General features: G+C 41.5%; 1 long non-coding RNA gene across 2 annotated transcripts in view; it reads right to left on the reverse strand.

Annotated features, from left to right (window-relative positions):
- LOC123590401 overlaps positions 1-12,997 on the reverse strand; it is a 103,114-nt gene extending 90,117 nt beyond the window's left edge. Inside the window, exons 1-3 of one of the 2 annotated variants that reach the window (XR_006708744.1) lie at positions 12,889-12,997; positions 1,982-2,092; positions 1,559-1,616 (exon numbers count right to left, since the gene is read on the reverse strand). This is a non-coding gene — a long non-coding RNA (uncharacterized LOC123590401). Of the gene's footprint in view, positions 1-1,558; positions 1,617-1,981; positions 2,199-12,888 lie in introns of those variants that run through there. The other variant, XR_006708743.1, reaches the window with a different exon arrangement.
- Positions 12,998-13,491: the final 494 nt, after the last annotated feature.

The raw sequence follows: 13,491 nt of genomic DNA on the forward strand, positions 1-13,491 counted from the left end.
AATTTCTTTTCCTCTTTTTTCTGCCTGTCCAGTCCTACCGAGAATTCAGGGCTTCGTTAAAATCTCAGATTTTCAATGAGATGTATTGAGTGTTCTTTACCCTATCAATAATCTTTCAGATGGCTCCTCCCCTTTTAAAGATGATGAAACTGACAGATGAGAGATTAAATTCTTTGTTCAAGGTCACCTTTGTGGAATTTGCAGAAAAATTTAACTCACATCTTTCTCCTCTATACCCCAGGTAGGTCTTCTCAAATCATTGTAGTCTGAACAAATTTACATCCTGCTCACCAGTCCAATTCTCTTATAACACATATTATAACACATACATAATATCATAGCCTGCCTTGCATTATAGAGTTCCTTGTGAATAGAGACCTGCTTCCCCAGAGAGTTGTTCCCATAGAACAGTAACCATTCTAGGGGGTGCCAGGGTGGCTCAGTCAGTTAAGTGTTGGTTTTGACTCAGGTCATGATCTCACCGTTCCTCCCATGTCGGGCTCTGTGCTGACAGCTCAGAGCCTGGAGCCTGCTTCACATTCTGTGTATCCCTTTCTCTCTGCCTCTTCCTCTCTCTCTCTGTCTCTCTCTGTCTCTCTCTCTCTCTCTCATACTCATAGAATGAATAAACATTAAAAAAAAAAAAAGTAACCATTCTATTCTCCAAATCCCTCATAGCTTTTAGTGCTGCTTTATGCATCCAGCTATAATAAAATTTGTATTTGTTGAACTGGAGTGGAATACCTCAAGGACATTTCCTACTACCTTTCCACGAATGAAGTCCATTTTGTATGTTTCCATGTTGATTCCCCCCTAAGGGAGATCTTCTGGAAGTATCAAAAACATCATAGTGTAGATGCAAGAGACGGTGAAGATCCAAGGTCCACCTCTGCCTTCTGCTGGATCTGTAATTCTCAAACGCAAAGCTCTCCTTGGAAACAATAGGAATAATGGGCAATCCCTTCAAGACAGCTTTTGGGAGTGAACTGTCCTTGACATATCCTGAGTTAACTGTGGTCTGAAGGCCCAAGGCCATTTGCAGCAGGATTTTAATGACTATCATTACTTCTGCCATTACCACCACCCAATAAAACCATCACTGACTTGATGTGATTACCCTCTGTTGTGCCGTGCCACCAAACTCCAGCATGTGACAGAGCATATGGTCTTTGCCAACAGCATTATTTATCAAAGGAGGATAAAAATCACTGTGGCGCCCTGCTTTTCACAGGAGGTAATGGCTTTGGGCAAGACACAGCTTCAGCTCAGCTTGGGTCCTTCAAAGACACAGCCCCCATTTTCCCACGAAGCACTTCATAAAAGTGAAAATGGAACACATGCTGAATGGGATTTGCAGAATAATGAAAACCCTATAATTAGGAAGCAGTAGTTAGAATTATATTACCCCATAAGAGCAAAGCTTAGTAACAAGTTAATGCAATTACTAATTCAGCTTTTCTAGAGATAGAAGCAAACAGTGCAATTAAATCCTCAGTCTTTATTTTTTTCGGGGGCCTAATGAAAGGGAAATAAATGAGCCGGATCCCCTTCTTCCTACCTCTGTCTCAGCTGTGCCATCCGGGGATAGGTTTCCCACCTCCTCTCTCCAATCTTGTCTGAAAAATAAAACAGGCCACCAGCTGTGAAATGGATTGTGCCCTCCAACTTTGTACCTGGAATAGAAGCCCTCATTTTTGACAAAGGTTGCCAAGAATTTTGCATCATTGGCAGCTTCCTATTCCCTCATTAGCCTGCTTATTCTGCTTAACAAAAGATGCTCTGTGTGCTGATTTGTATGTGAATGTCAGTGTGCCCTGTGTGCATTGATTTTGACCTGTCCCCATCTGTCCCCATACACAGTTGTAGTCTAACCCACCATCTTTACCTGTAACTCTTCTCCCACACAAACCCAATTCACTCCAAGTGATGGTCCCAAATCTCCCAAACGCAGTGTTCACTTTCTGATGACCTTTATGCATACCATTCACTGTGCTTGACGAGCCATTTAGGAGAGGGTACCAAATGCAGGTGATTTCTCTTAGCCGCCTATGTTGGAGGAGGCCACTGGTCTGATGTAGTGACTAGCAATTCACTGCCACGAAGAAGGCAGATGAGAGGGTGGCTTCATTCTTTGATGCTAAGAAAAAAGCCCTTAAACTCACCTATCTACATGTAATTATAACCTTCAGGATCCAATAGTACCAAGCCAAAACAGTCCCTGTTTGGACACGCATCATGGTAAATGAACAACCGAATTTAGTAAATGGTTGGCCAATTAAGAACACAGAATAGTGACTTCTGGGTGATCATTTTGATCAATCTAACTCACACATTTCATGTTCAATAGAAGTGCTCAGTGAAAAGACTGAACTGTGTGTAAATGGAACCCAAATTTACAAACAGTTAATTTGGATGAATTAACCGGTCCTTCACTGAATATAAGGTACCACTGATCATAAGACATACCATTATTTAACGAGTCATGGAGGGAAAAAAAAAAAACACCAACAAAGCTCAACGCCATGTTTACTTATTAGAGAGCTTCATCTTCTGTTATGTTACGTTTATTTGATACAGGTATGTATTTGTTAAGCAATGCAGGGCCATGATATGAATATCTATGCCAAGTTTCCACATGTTCCACCACAACCATCATCATGTCTGTCACTGACCAATAGTGACTTTGATACCATCGACTGTATGATGCATCCTGATCTCAAAGTTGTTGAATTTTAAGAAAATGGGTACTTCAGCATCAATGAAATATGGTATCTGTATCCTTCAGATGAGGATCTTGTGCAATCGACAGCCTCTCCTCACTTGACATCGGCTCCTGCCCCAAGTGGCAAATGGATCTTGTCTGTGTACTAGGAGTCCTCCTCTCCTTCTGTCTCCCCCTTCTTATGATCCATGATGGTCCTCTCAGGGCTATGCCTCACACCGGCCTACACTTTGCACTTTGGCCACTTATTAAAAGTTTAAGCTTTTCTCCTTTTTTTTTCTTTTCCTTTCCCAAACTCCTTAATGCTTGCCATTGTCACCTTATTTCTGCCATTGTTGCTCTCTGTTTATTTTTCTTAAGCCTTTTTTTTTTTTTCTTTTTTAACATCAAGAAAAAATTCCTTTGGTTAAAAGTCTGTAACTGTCCCCGTTCTCTCCCAGGAGGCTTTTAAGAGGTCTTCAAAGATTGGGGGTAGAAAAGTTCAATGATCTGCATGCTAGTTCAAAGACTGCCCCTCCTCCACTTCTGGGAACCACCTAGATACACCCTCTCTATTAACCTACCTTTCCCATTTTTAAAATTTCAATTTCTTTTTTCTCTTACAGTTATACAGCAAGATCAAAGGAACACCTTGTCCCTGGGCCTTCAGCACGGAAAGGCCTTTAGCTCCTCACAGGCCATCACCCTAGTTACTCAATCGTCTTATGACCTCTCAGCCACAGTGAGCAAGATTGTTCTATGTACCTCACACTCACACACCCATACGCATGCCCCTAGGCTTCCTGTTACTTTTTAAATTTACTTTGTTCCACCTTCACAGAGGCTTTTAATATTCATGTTAACCTGATTTCACCTGTATGGAAGCGTTAAGGGACATGTGGGCATTCTGTGATGTGTCCTCGTTCTAAATGTCCCCAAGGGTGGTCCTGGCCCACTAAAAATAAGTTTGCTTCAAAGCCAACTTAAAATGTTTACCTCCCTGGCTCCCTAACCTCAGTTACCCTTCAGTGACTAGTGATAGTATTACTCTTCCTATTCAATGTTTACATACAGTGCTGGACAGGAAGATGTTCGCAACTGGCTGGGGGTAGAGGGAGGGAGTGTGGTTTTGTCCATTTCAGTGGAGTAAATACTCCCACCATGGCTGATTTCGAGACATCAACAGGATGTCACTAAACGCAGTTGTAATAGGTGCACAGTGGTACAGATATAGTGGACATAACTTCAAGAGTAAATAGTAAAATGTGGTAAAATGATTAGGAAGTGAGGAGTTTTACTATTAACTGCCTTTGTTTTTAAGATAGTTTCTTTTATTAGAAAAGTTCCTGTAAGTTTCTATAAGCTTATTAGAAGTTTATATAAGTTAATTTTTAATAATGCCTATGTTTAGTAACCAGCTGAACAGAATTTTGGAAAATGTAGCAATTGGCTCTTGAAAGCTCCAACAAACATATTTAATTATATTGTAATAAAGTATATACTACCTAGTATTATTATTATTATTTTCATATTTTCTGTACCCAACTAGATTATATACTCTGGAATATGAAGTATTTGTCTTATGCTTCATTTTATTTACTATGCTGCTAAACACAGAAGGTAATTAATCTCTAACATTAATAATAATGTTTACTCATCAAAAATGTTTTTTGGCACAAAAACAGACACATAGACCAATGGAATAGAATAGAAACCCCAGAACTAGACCCACAAACGTATGGCCAACTCATCTTTGATAAAGCAGGAAAGAGCATCCAATGGAAAAAAAGACAGCCTCTTTAACAAATGGTGCTGGGAGAACTGGACAGCAACATGCAGAAGGTTGAAACTAGACCACTTTCTGACACCATTCACAAAAATAAACTCAAAATGGATAAAGGACCTGAATGTGAGACAGGAAACCATCAAAACCTTAGAGGAGAAAGCAGGAAAAGACCTCTCTGCCCTCAGCTGTAGCAATCTCTTACTCGACACATCCCCAAAGGCAAGGGAATTAAAAGCAAAAGTGAATTACTGGGACCTTATGAAGATAAAAAGCTTCTGCACAGCAAAGGAAACAACCAACAAAACTAAAAGGCAACCAACGGAATGGGAAAAGATATTTGCAAATGACATATCGGACAAAGGGCTAGTATCCAAAATCTATAAAGAGCTCACCAAACTCCACACCCGAAAAACAAATAACCCAGTGAAGAAATGGGCAGAAAACATGAATAGACACTTCTCTAAAGAAGACATCCGGATGGCCAACAGGCACATGAAAAGATGTTCAGCGTCGCTCCTTATCAGGGAAATACAAATCAAAACCACACTCAGGTATCACCTCACGCCAGTCAGAGTGGCCAAAATGAACAAATCAGGAGACTATAGATGCTGGAGAGGATGTGGAGAAACGGGAACCCCCTTGCACTGTTGGTGGGAATGCAAATTGGTGCAGCCGCTCTGGAAAACAGTGTGGAGGTTCCTCAGAAAATTAAAAATAGACCTACCCTATGACCCAGCAATAGCACTGCTAGGAATTTATCCAAGGGATACAGGAGTACTGATGCACAGGGGCACTTGTACCCCAATGTTCATAGCAGCACTCTCAACAATAGCCAAATTATGGAAAGAGCCTAAATGTCCATCAACTGATGAATGGATAAAGAAATTGTGGTTTATATACACAATGGAATACTATGTGGCAATGAGAAAAAATGAAATATGGCCTTTTGTAGCAACGTGGATGGAACTGGAGAGTGTGATGCTAAGTGAAATAAGCCGTACAGAGAAAGACAGATACCATATGGTTTCACTCTTATGTGGATCCTGAGAAACTTGGCAGGAACCCATGGGGGAGGGGGAGGAAAAAAGAAAAAAAAAAAAAAGAGGTTAGAGTGGGAGAGAGCCAAAGCATGGGAGACTGTTAAAAACTGAGAACAAACTGAGGGTTGATGGGGGGTGGGAGGGATGAGAGGGTGGGTGATGGGTATTGAGGAGGGCACCTTTTGGGATGAGCACTGGGTGTTGTATGGAAACCAACTTGACAATAAATTTCATATAATAAAAAAAAAAAAATGTTTTTGAGGGGAGCCTAGGTGGTTCAGTTGGTTAAGCATCTGACTTTGGCTCATGTCATGATCTCAGAGTTTGTGGGTTTGAGCCCCGCGTCGGGCTCTGTACTGATAGCTAGGAGCCTGGAGCCTGCTTCAGATTCTGTGTTTCTCTCTCTCTCTGTCCCTCCCCCACTAGAGCGAGCACATGTGTGCATGCTCTCTCTCTTTCTCAAAAATAAATGAACATTTAAAAATAAAAAAATAAATAAACATGCTTCTGAGGGGCTATGAAAATTTACTAATAACAAAATTTTGGCTTTGCCCCAAACCTGACTCTTCCTGCAATCACATCTTTAACCCCAAAAACTTTATGAACTAAAAATATGCTATCAAAAAAGATATAATATCAGTGTAACTGAATCATCTTTGACACCAGCTATAGGGTCATCTACTATTAAGAGTGGTGGTGACCAGCTTTGTTATCAAAAGCTGTTGAGAACACTGATCAACTTTCAATCACCAACAAGCAAGCCAGCTAACCTCTATTAATGTTGAAGTTAGAGCTCTATGGGAGAAAGTATTCTTCGGGTGGGAGTCCCCTGGTGGGGTAACCAAACTGACAAACTTAATTAACCAAACTCCCAAGAGCAATCACTCCCTCTTCAATTTACACTTAAAATGAACTGGCATTTAATCTCAAATGCGAACTTATTATTGAAGAGATACTATTGTTGTCCTCACTGGAGAAATAGCTTTCCCACAACAATAGTGTTGGTTTCTATTAACCAGGATCCTTCCTTTTCCAGAAGCAAAAAATCAGATTAGCAACAAGGAGGACATTTGTTGAGTATCAAACCAGGAGATAGGAAATATAAAAGTCTTGAAAGATGCATACTCCAGGATATGAACAATACAAATAAATCATCTCTGTTCTGCAGTGGAGTATATCTGTCTAAGCTCAAGACTATTAACATCTACCAAAGTGTGTCCGTCATAGTTAAAAAGTATTCGTAAAGACTGAAAATTCTCTACATATGTCACCAAAACCACTATTATCTCATGCCAGAAGTGTTACAATTGAATGAGTTTTAGCTTTATATGCTATAGTTACATCACAGACAGCTGTCTGAGCATCTGCCCTAGTCTAGGACTGGCAAATCCATAGCTCATATGCTGCCTCCCACTCCTTCTCACACCATTGGCAGACATCATTAGTTGATCGCTGCACTCTTTCTCCATCGAGCGCCACCATTCTTCCCAACACAGTCTATACAAAGCACTCCTAATCCTGGCTCTGTGCTCTGAATGAAGAATTAGGAGACAAGGCATGTACAGGTCTCTTGCAGGGAGGGTAAGGGCTACACGTGACTCATGTATTATTTCAGGTTCATTTCGATGGTGTTGCTATCATAGAGCTAACCTTTTGAAAATCTTGTTGCCAATTGATCCTCACTGTAAACTCCAGAGTGTAAAGTCAAGAGCTTTATGTTGGCTTTGGCTTTTCTCTGCTCCAGCATTGCAATGTGGTGGTGGTGGCTGGGGCGGGAGGGGGGGGGGGGTGTCCTATGTCTTACTTAACCAGACCAAATTGTTCATCATCACTTCTGTCAGCGAAATGTACATGTTAGAAGTCAATTATTTAAGCTTTCCTGGCTTTTTGTCATTACCACTTGTGGGCGCCACTGAACTAAAGGGAAGCTGGTTTTCTTTTCCAGTACCTTCACATACTGACACTCTGCTTAACCTTACCATCCAGATCAGGAGCTCCTGACCTAACCTGCACCACCATCTTGGATGCACCAAACAGCTAGTCACTTTCTACACAAACAGAAACATCTCTTTTTACCTCCCTGTACCTGCCCGTTTACTCAGATCCCAATCACCTTACATCCACCTCAGTCTTTGTTCCTGTTTACTTGTCTTTCTCCTCCCATTAGATTGTGATTCCTTGAGGGCAAGGCCAGTCTTTGTGTCCCCACACCATTATGATTCCTAGCACACAGTCTGTCCTCTATAAGCATTTGTGCTACATTAGAGACGTACTGTGCTGAAAGTCACAGGCCTCTCATTCAGGGTGACAGAAAAGAAAACCATACCACCTCATTAAGTTGTAGCAAATTTTCTACATGTATTTAGGCATGTGCTTAGGGCCTGCTTTTCAATTCTTTACACCATGAAACAGCTCCCATATGGGTACTAGTCTTCTGCTCCTTCTCAGGGTAGAATTCAGCTTCTTAACTCTGCATCCTAAAAGGTCTGATAGAGAAAGAATCTGGATGTCTTTCCCCTGATGCTGTAGTGTTTCCATTGATGGTCTTACAGGAAAGCTGGGGGGAATGCGGGGGGTGGGGGGGGAGAGCAGTCAAGTTTCTAATAAAAATTACTTCTGGTTACCTCCCTTCTCCCACTCTGAAATTCTTAGAGTCACCGCTCCCCCCCCCCCCCGGCCCCCCGCCAGCCCCCAATTGTTGACTTTAATTGTGTTCTCCCAATAGCATTTTGAAATTGAGCAAGCTCCTGGGAGCATTTTGAAAGGCCCTGTGAGCTTCCTGGTCAGCATTTTCAATCTCTAATTATAACTTTGCATGATGGCTTCACTTAATACTTGTCAGGTGGGCCTGGGAGTAACTGATGGTTTGAAACTAAATCTTCAGTAGCCACCATCAATGTATTGAGGCTTAATTCCTCTTCTGTTCTTAGAGAAGCTGCTGAAAGCAAAGAGGAAATATATGCTATCCTCAATCCTAGGAAAACACAGGGACTTTATTAGAATGTGGTGGCATATTTATAGGAACTTTACAGCTTGTGGGGCTCAGGGCCTGAATTCACCTACACCTTCATCTGCTTCCAGGGCAATCTATTGTGGGATGGTCTGGATATGACCCTTTGGAAATCCTGCTTTTAATGAACTGATGAAGAAAGGTGAGTACTTTTCTCTGGAAAGAACATTTTTCTCGCCCACTGACTTCACAAAAAGATAAAAATGTGCTAAAATATAGTATAGAAATGATGGGACTATTTTGAAACAGAGACAAAAGCATTTTGACTGGAGAAAGGAATGTCGGTGATGGTAGAGAACTTCTTTAATACAAAGAATAGACTTAACTTTTTGTGTAGAAGGGAACTTTGTCTCTCAGTCTTTAGTTGTGAGTTTCTGTTTTACCAAACTCTTATGCTTATGTTGGCTTCACTGTCTTCTCACCTTCCCTTAATCCTTCCATGTGGCTTTGTTGGTATTTATTGTCCTTCTAGCAAGCCATCTCCTTCCTTTCCATGCTGCTGCTTCCATCAAATGTAAACTATGGTACCTTCCTTAGCCCATTCCAGATGCTTCATCTGTCCATTCCCTCATTCATAAGGCATGTATTGTGGGTCAGACATTGGCTAGATGGGGCAGACACACACCCGCCAGACAGTCCCCACTCTCAAGGGACTTTCAGTTTATTGAGACCATTTGGGAACCATCTGGCAACATTACAAACTGTATTAAAATTTTAAACTATGCTAAAATTCTCAGAGACCATCATCAACCCTCCAAGCTTGAGGGTTCTGATTAGCTGACACATTTGTAACACTAACCTAGTGGACAAGATGTAACTGTGATTCCTTGACCTGAATTGAGAAGCCCTCAGTGTGCCAACAGTGCTTGGAAAGAAAGCTGAGGGAGACTGGGAGAAGTCTGGAACCTCAGCAAAGAACACACACCAATTCATAAAAAGAGAGTTCCACATTCCTCTAGTTCAGCAGCTGTAGGTAAGATACCGTGTTCCTGGGGACGAGGCTCTTCCCACAGCAGAGCTGTCTTACTCCATTATAAGCTAACCTAGGATGACTCACATTCCCTCTCTTAACATCCTCCCTGGCCAAACTAGCCAGATCTGGCACTCACCTCAGAGCCCACAGTGGGATTCTGACATCCAGCTGCAGCACTGGCACACTAGCCCAATAAGAAACCACTGTTTTTATGAAGTAAATGATCCTTAATGCCAAAAGCACGCTAAGATGTCAATTGAAACAGAGGTCTACCTCCAAAGTAAAGAGCTTCAAAGAGCATTCCAGATTTCACCCCTAAGCCCATACTTGAAGTCAGTATCTATGTGCTGCTAATGATTGTTAAATTAAAAGGCAGTCGTTTAATGGAGCACTTTCAGTACCCAGTTGCCTTCTGCCATATGGCTTTGGGCATGAAGTGATTAAACTATAATGTCCAGAGCCTCTGCTGCTGGGCTATTTAATGGTGCTATGCATCATGAGCCCTGAGATGACGGGAAATCTGTTTTCAGTTTACATCCCCAGTGAAAAGTGACTCCTTTTGGCCTACAGGGGTTTAAGCCCTCCTCCAATCACTATGGCTTGCACACTCACACTAACCCTGCATACAGCCACTAGATGAGACAGGCCTGACTCTCAGAATACGGGCAGGAACCTTCATCATGCAGCCATTCCCAGGGTTCAAAGACAAAGAGAAGAACAATTTGTGGGGACTCATAAAGCAAGAAGCAAGAGCAGAAGACCTTGAGATAAGGATAGTTAGAGGCACACGGAATGGGCTGCAGCCTGGAGCAGTGCAAAAGTTCTGGCTTTTGGCTAATGGGGATGGCTACCAGGCCTTGGTCATGCCTTATGTAACAGGCACTCCACGGAGTACTTTATAAAGTATTTTTTTTTTAACGTTTATTTATTTTTGAGACAGAGAGAGACAGAGCATGAACAGGGGAGGGGCAGAGAGAGAGGGAGACACAGAATCTGAAACAGGCTCCAGGCTCTGAGTGGTCAGCACAGAGCCTGACGCGGGGCTCGAACTCACGGACCGTGAGATCATGACCTGAGCCGAAGTCGGACGCTTAACTGACTGAGCCACCCAGGCGCCCCATCCACGGAGTACTTTAACATAGATCACCTCATCTAATCATCCCAACAGCCCCTATCAAGGACGTATTATTATCATCCCCATTTGCTGAGGGCAAAACAGTCTTAGAAGAATTAAGTAAGTTGATCAAGGTCACAGCTAATTAGTGGTGGACCTAAGATTCAAACTCAAGCCTTCTTGACTCTAGAGCCCAACTTTTTAAACCACGATGGTGGTGGAACATGTCTGCCAATTTCTTACTTAAGGGGTGAACACCACTATAGGTATTTTTTAGTTCCTTGCTTCTAAATATGATTAGTAAACTATATGTGATCTTCACTTCAGTGGGCAGCCTTAGTCATTTTTAACATATCCTTTTGTTGGTTTCATGAAAGCCAAGTCTAAGGAACCATTTTAAGTGCTACATATAGACACATATAGACACCTGATCCAGCAAACCATACCTGACTATTATCAATAAGACTCTGGAACTCAGAAAGGGCAAAAATAGATAACTATCACCTCTTCAGAGTTCTGCTCGATATGGCTTTTGCTTTCTCAATGTGATATTCATTACATTAGTATAGGCATTTTTAGGAATATAACACAGTTCCTGTTCCCAAGGATCTTACACTCCTACTGGGGAACCTGGAGACAGAGAGTTCAGTAATACTCAAGAACATAAACAATTCAAGCCTTTAATGGTCCAGACGGTACTAGAGACATGCAGAGAATCAAAAGACCTCAGAAGAAAGCCCTTATTACTTTACTATGTGAGTGAGCAACTCATAGACTCATCCTATCAGACTGAAATCAGAAAAGGAAATTTTGGTCATATACTTTACTCACCATGGATAAATCACTTAAAATCATAATCAGTCTGAAACTTTGGGTGTCCATGGTTGAAAGTCTTGTGTAGCTTTAATAAGACTTTAGGCACTATGCCAATCAATTCCTTTGGAAATTTCTACCATAGTTCTGAGAGAAAATTCTTGCAAAAGACAGAGGCACTGTCTCACCCTCAGTAAATGGGTTCTCTTACGTGATGGGCCTTGCTTCATTAACTTTTACCTGGTGCTTTTAATATTCAGTTTGTACTTTTAAACTTTTAAAGCCTTTATCAGATGTTCTTTGAAACCAAATGCATACCACTAAAATACACATGTTTCCAGCGTGATCAGATTTCTTTTCAACTTATTCACAAAGACCTTGAGAGGACAAAGAATGTATTTAATGATAGGAACTAACATGGCGCCAGTAATGAATGGTTCGGTTCTGCCAACAATACCCAAAACTAAAGCAGTAATTTTTTAAAGCCTTGTTTTGCTTTAGCAATTTAAAATAAAGTATTTTCATATGTATTATCTTATTTAGTCCCTCTGACAGCCACAGAGCCAAGCAGAGTGAGTTTTACTCTCCCCATTTTAAAATAAATATGGTTCAGAGCCCTCAAATAATGGAGCCAAGCTTATGCAACCAGTAAGTGGCAGAGTTGGGCACCAGAACTCTGGCCTCCTGGCCCCCAGCCCATTGCCATGTCGATTCAGCTATTTATATCAAACAATATAACTTCTATTCCTACGTGATCTCCACAGGCACAGGTTGCAAGTCTTACTCGTCTCTAGATTCCTGGTACCTGACTTGGGACAAATAAGAGTTTATGGCGGCCCAGAAATAAAGATACTTTGTGCTAGTGTCTGTGCTTTTCATAATCACAATTACCAGTTAGTTGGGTTGAGCTAAGACTAATAAGGCCAAAGTTTCACGTTCTAAATAGGCAAGTAACAGTTCTACATACGACCAGTTATCTGACTAACCTGTCCTGAGAGGGATCTGGCAAGTTAGTGGGTAGCTTAGTCCAATTTATTTTCCTAAATCCATCCATCCATACTCGAGAGTGGGGATTATCCCATCTGTATGTAACTTCTCAGGAAACATCCTCACCTACAGTCTCTCCCAGGAGGATTCGTAAACAAGAGCAGCGGCCAGGATCTGTTCCCAGTGACACTTCCCCTCAATCTGGCATAACTGATTAGAGCTAGATTGGTGCTTGACCCAAAAGCAGTCAATGGGCAGCCAAAAAGCTTTGAGGTGTCCTGGCAAGAAGGCTCTGCCCCCACCAGAGACAATGGGAATTTACAGGGTTGATCAAATGCCCCTTATCAGAAATTCAAAGTGAAGATATAAGGAAAGAGTAATTTAGGAGCAAGAAGAGAGAGACTCGGAGCTGGAGACACATTGATGGTGGAGCACCAGAGTGGGGAACATGTTTGAAGTGCTACCTGGGCTCCAGGCAGGGTTACAGTCTTCTGGATGGCTGTCTTTTGAAGCCAGGGCTGTTTTCTTCCCTTCCAGGCCAGATGCTCCTTAACCTTTTGGGATCTTGATTCTTTTGATAATCTGATGGAAGATTTGGGTTGTTGTCTCAGAAAAATTTACGTACAAAAATTTAGACTAATGACTGCATTTAATTTCAAGGGATTTCTTGATCCCCTAAAGTCCAACCTCAGACCCACTGAAAATCTATGCACTACAGGTCAAGGAAACTGTTAGTTCATCTAAGATGGCTATGGGATCACATGATCTCTGAAGTTCAGCATGTAGTATAGGACTTGGAACATAGTATTACATACATCTTGGTTGAATGAGTGAATAAATGAACAATTGAATGAATACGTAAATAAATAAAAAAAATACAACTTGGGAGTTCATGCCCTGTTGGCAGCACATTAGGAACATCCTTTTCCTATCTTATGAAACACTTTGTTAACATAAGCTGGAAGCATGGCTGGAATGAATGCCTGTTACTTGTATAAACCCAGATGATGTTTAATATACTCATCAACACAACTGATGGGCACACTATCACCTTGCACATACAGAAC

Source organism: Leopardus geoffroyi, chromosome B4 (assembly GCF_018350155.1).
Source record: "Leopardus geoffroyi isolate Oge1 chromosome B4, O.geoffroyi_Oge1_pat1.0, whole genome shotgun sequence".
Classification (NCBI taxonomy): Eukaryota; Metazoa; Chordata; class Mammalia; order Carnivora; family Felidae; genus Leopardus; species Leopardus geoffroyi.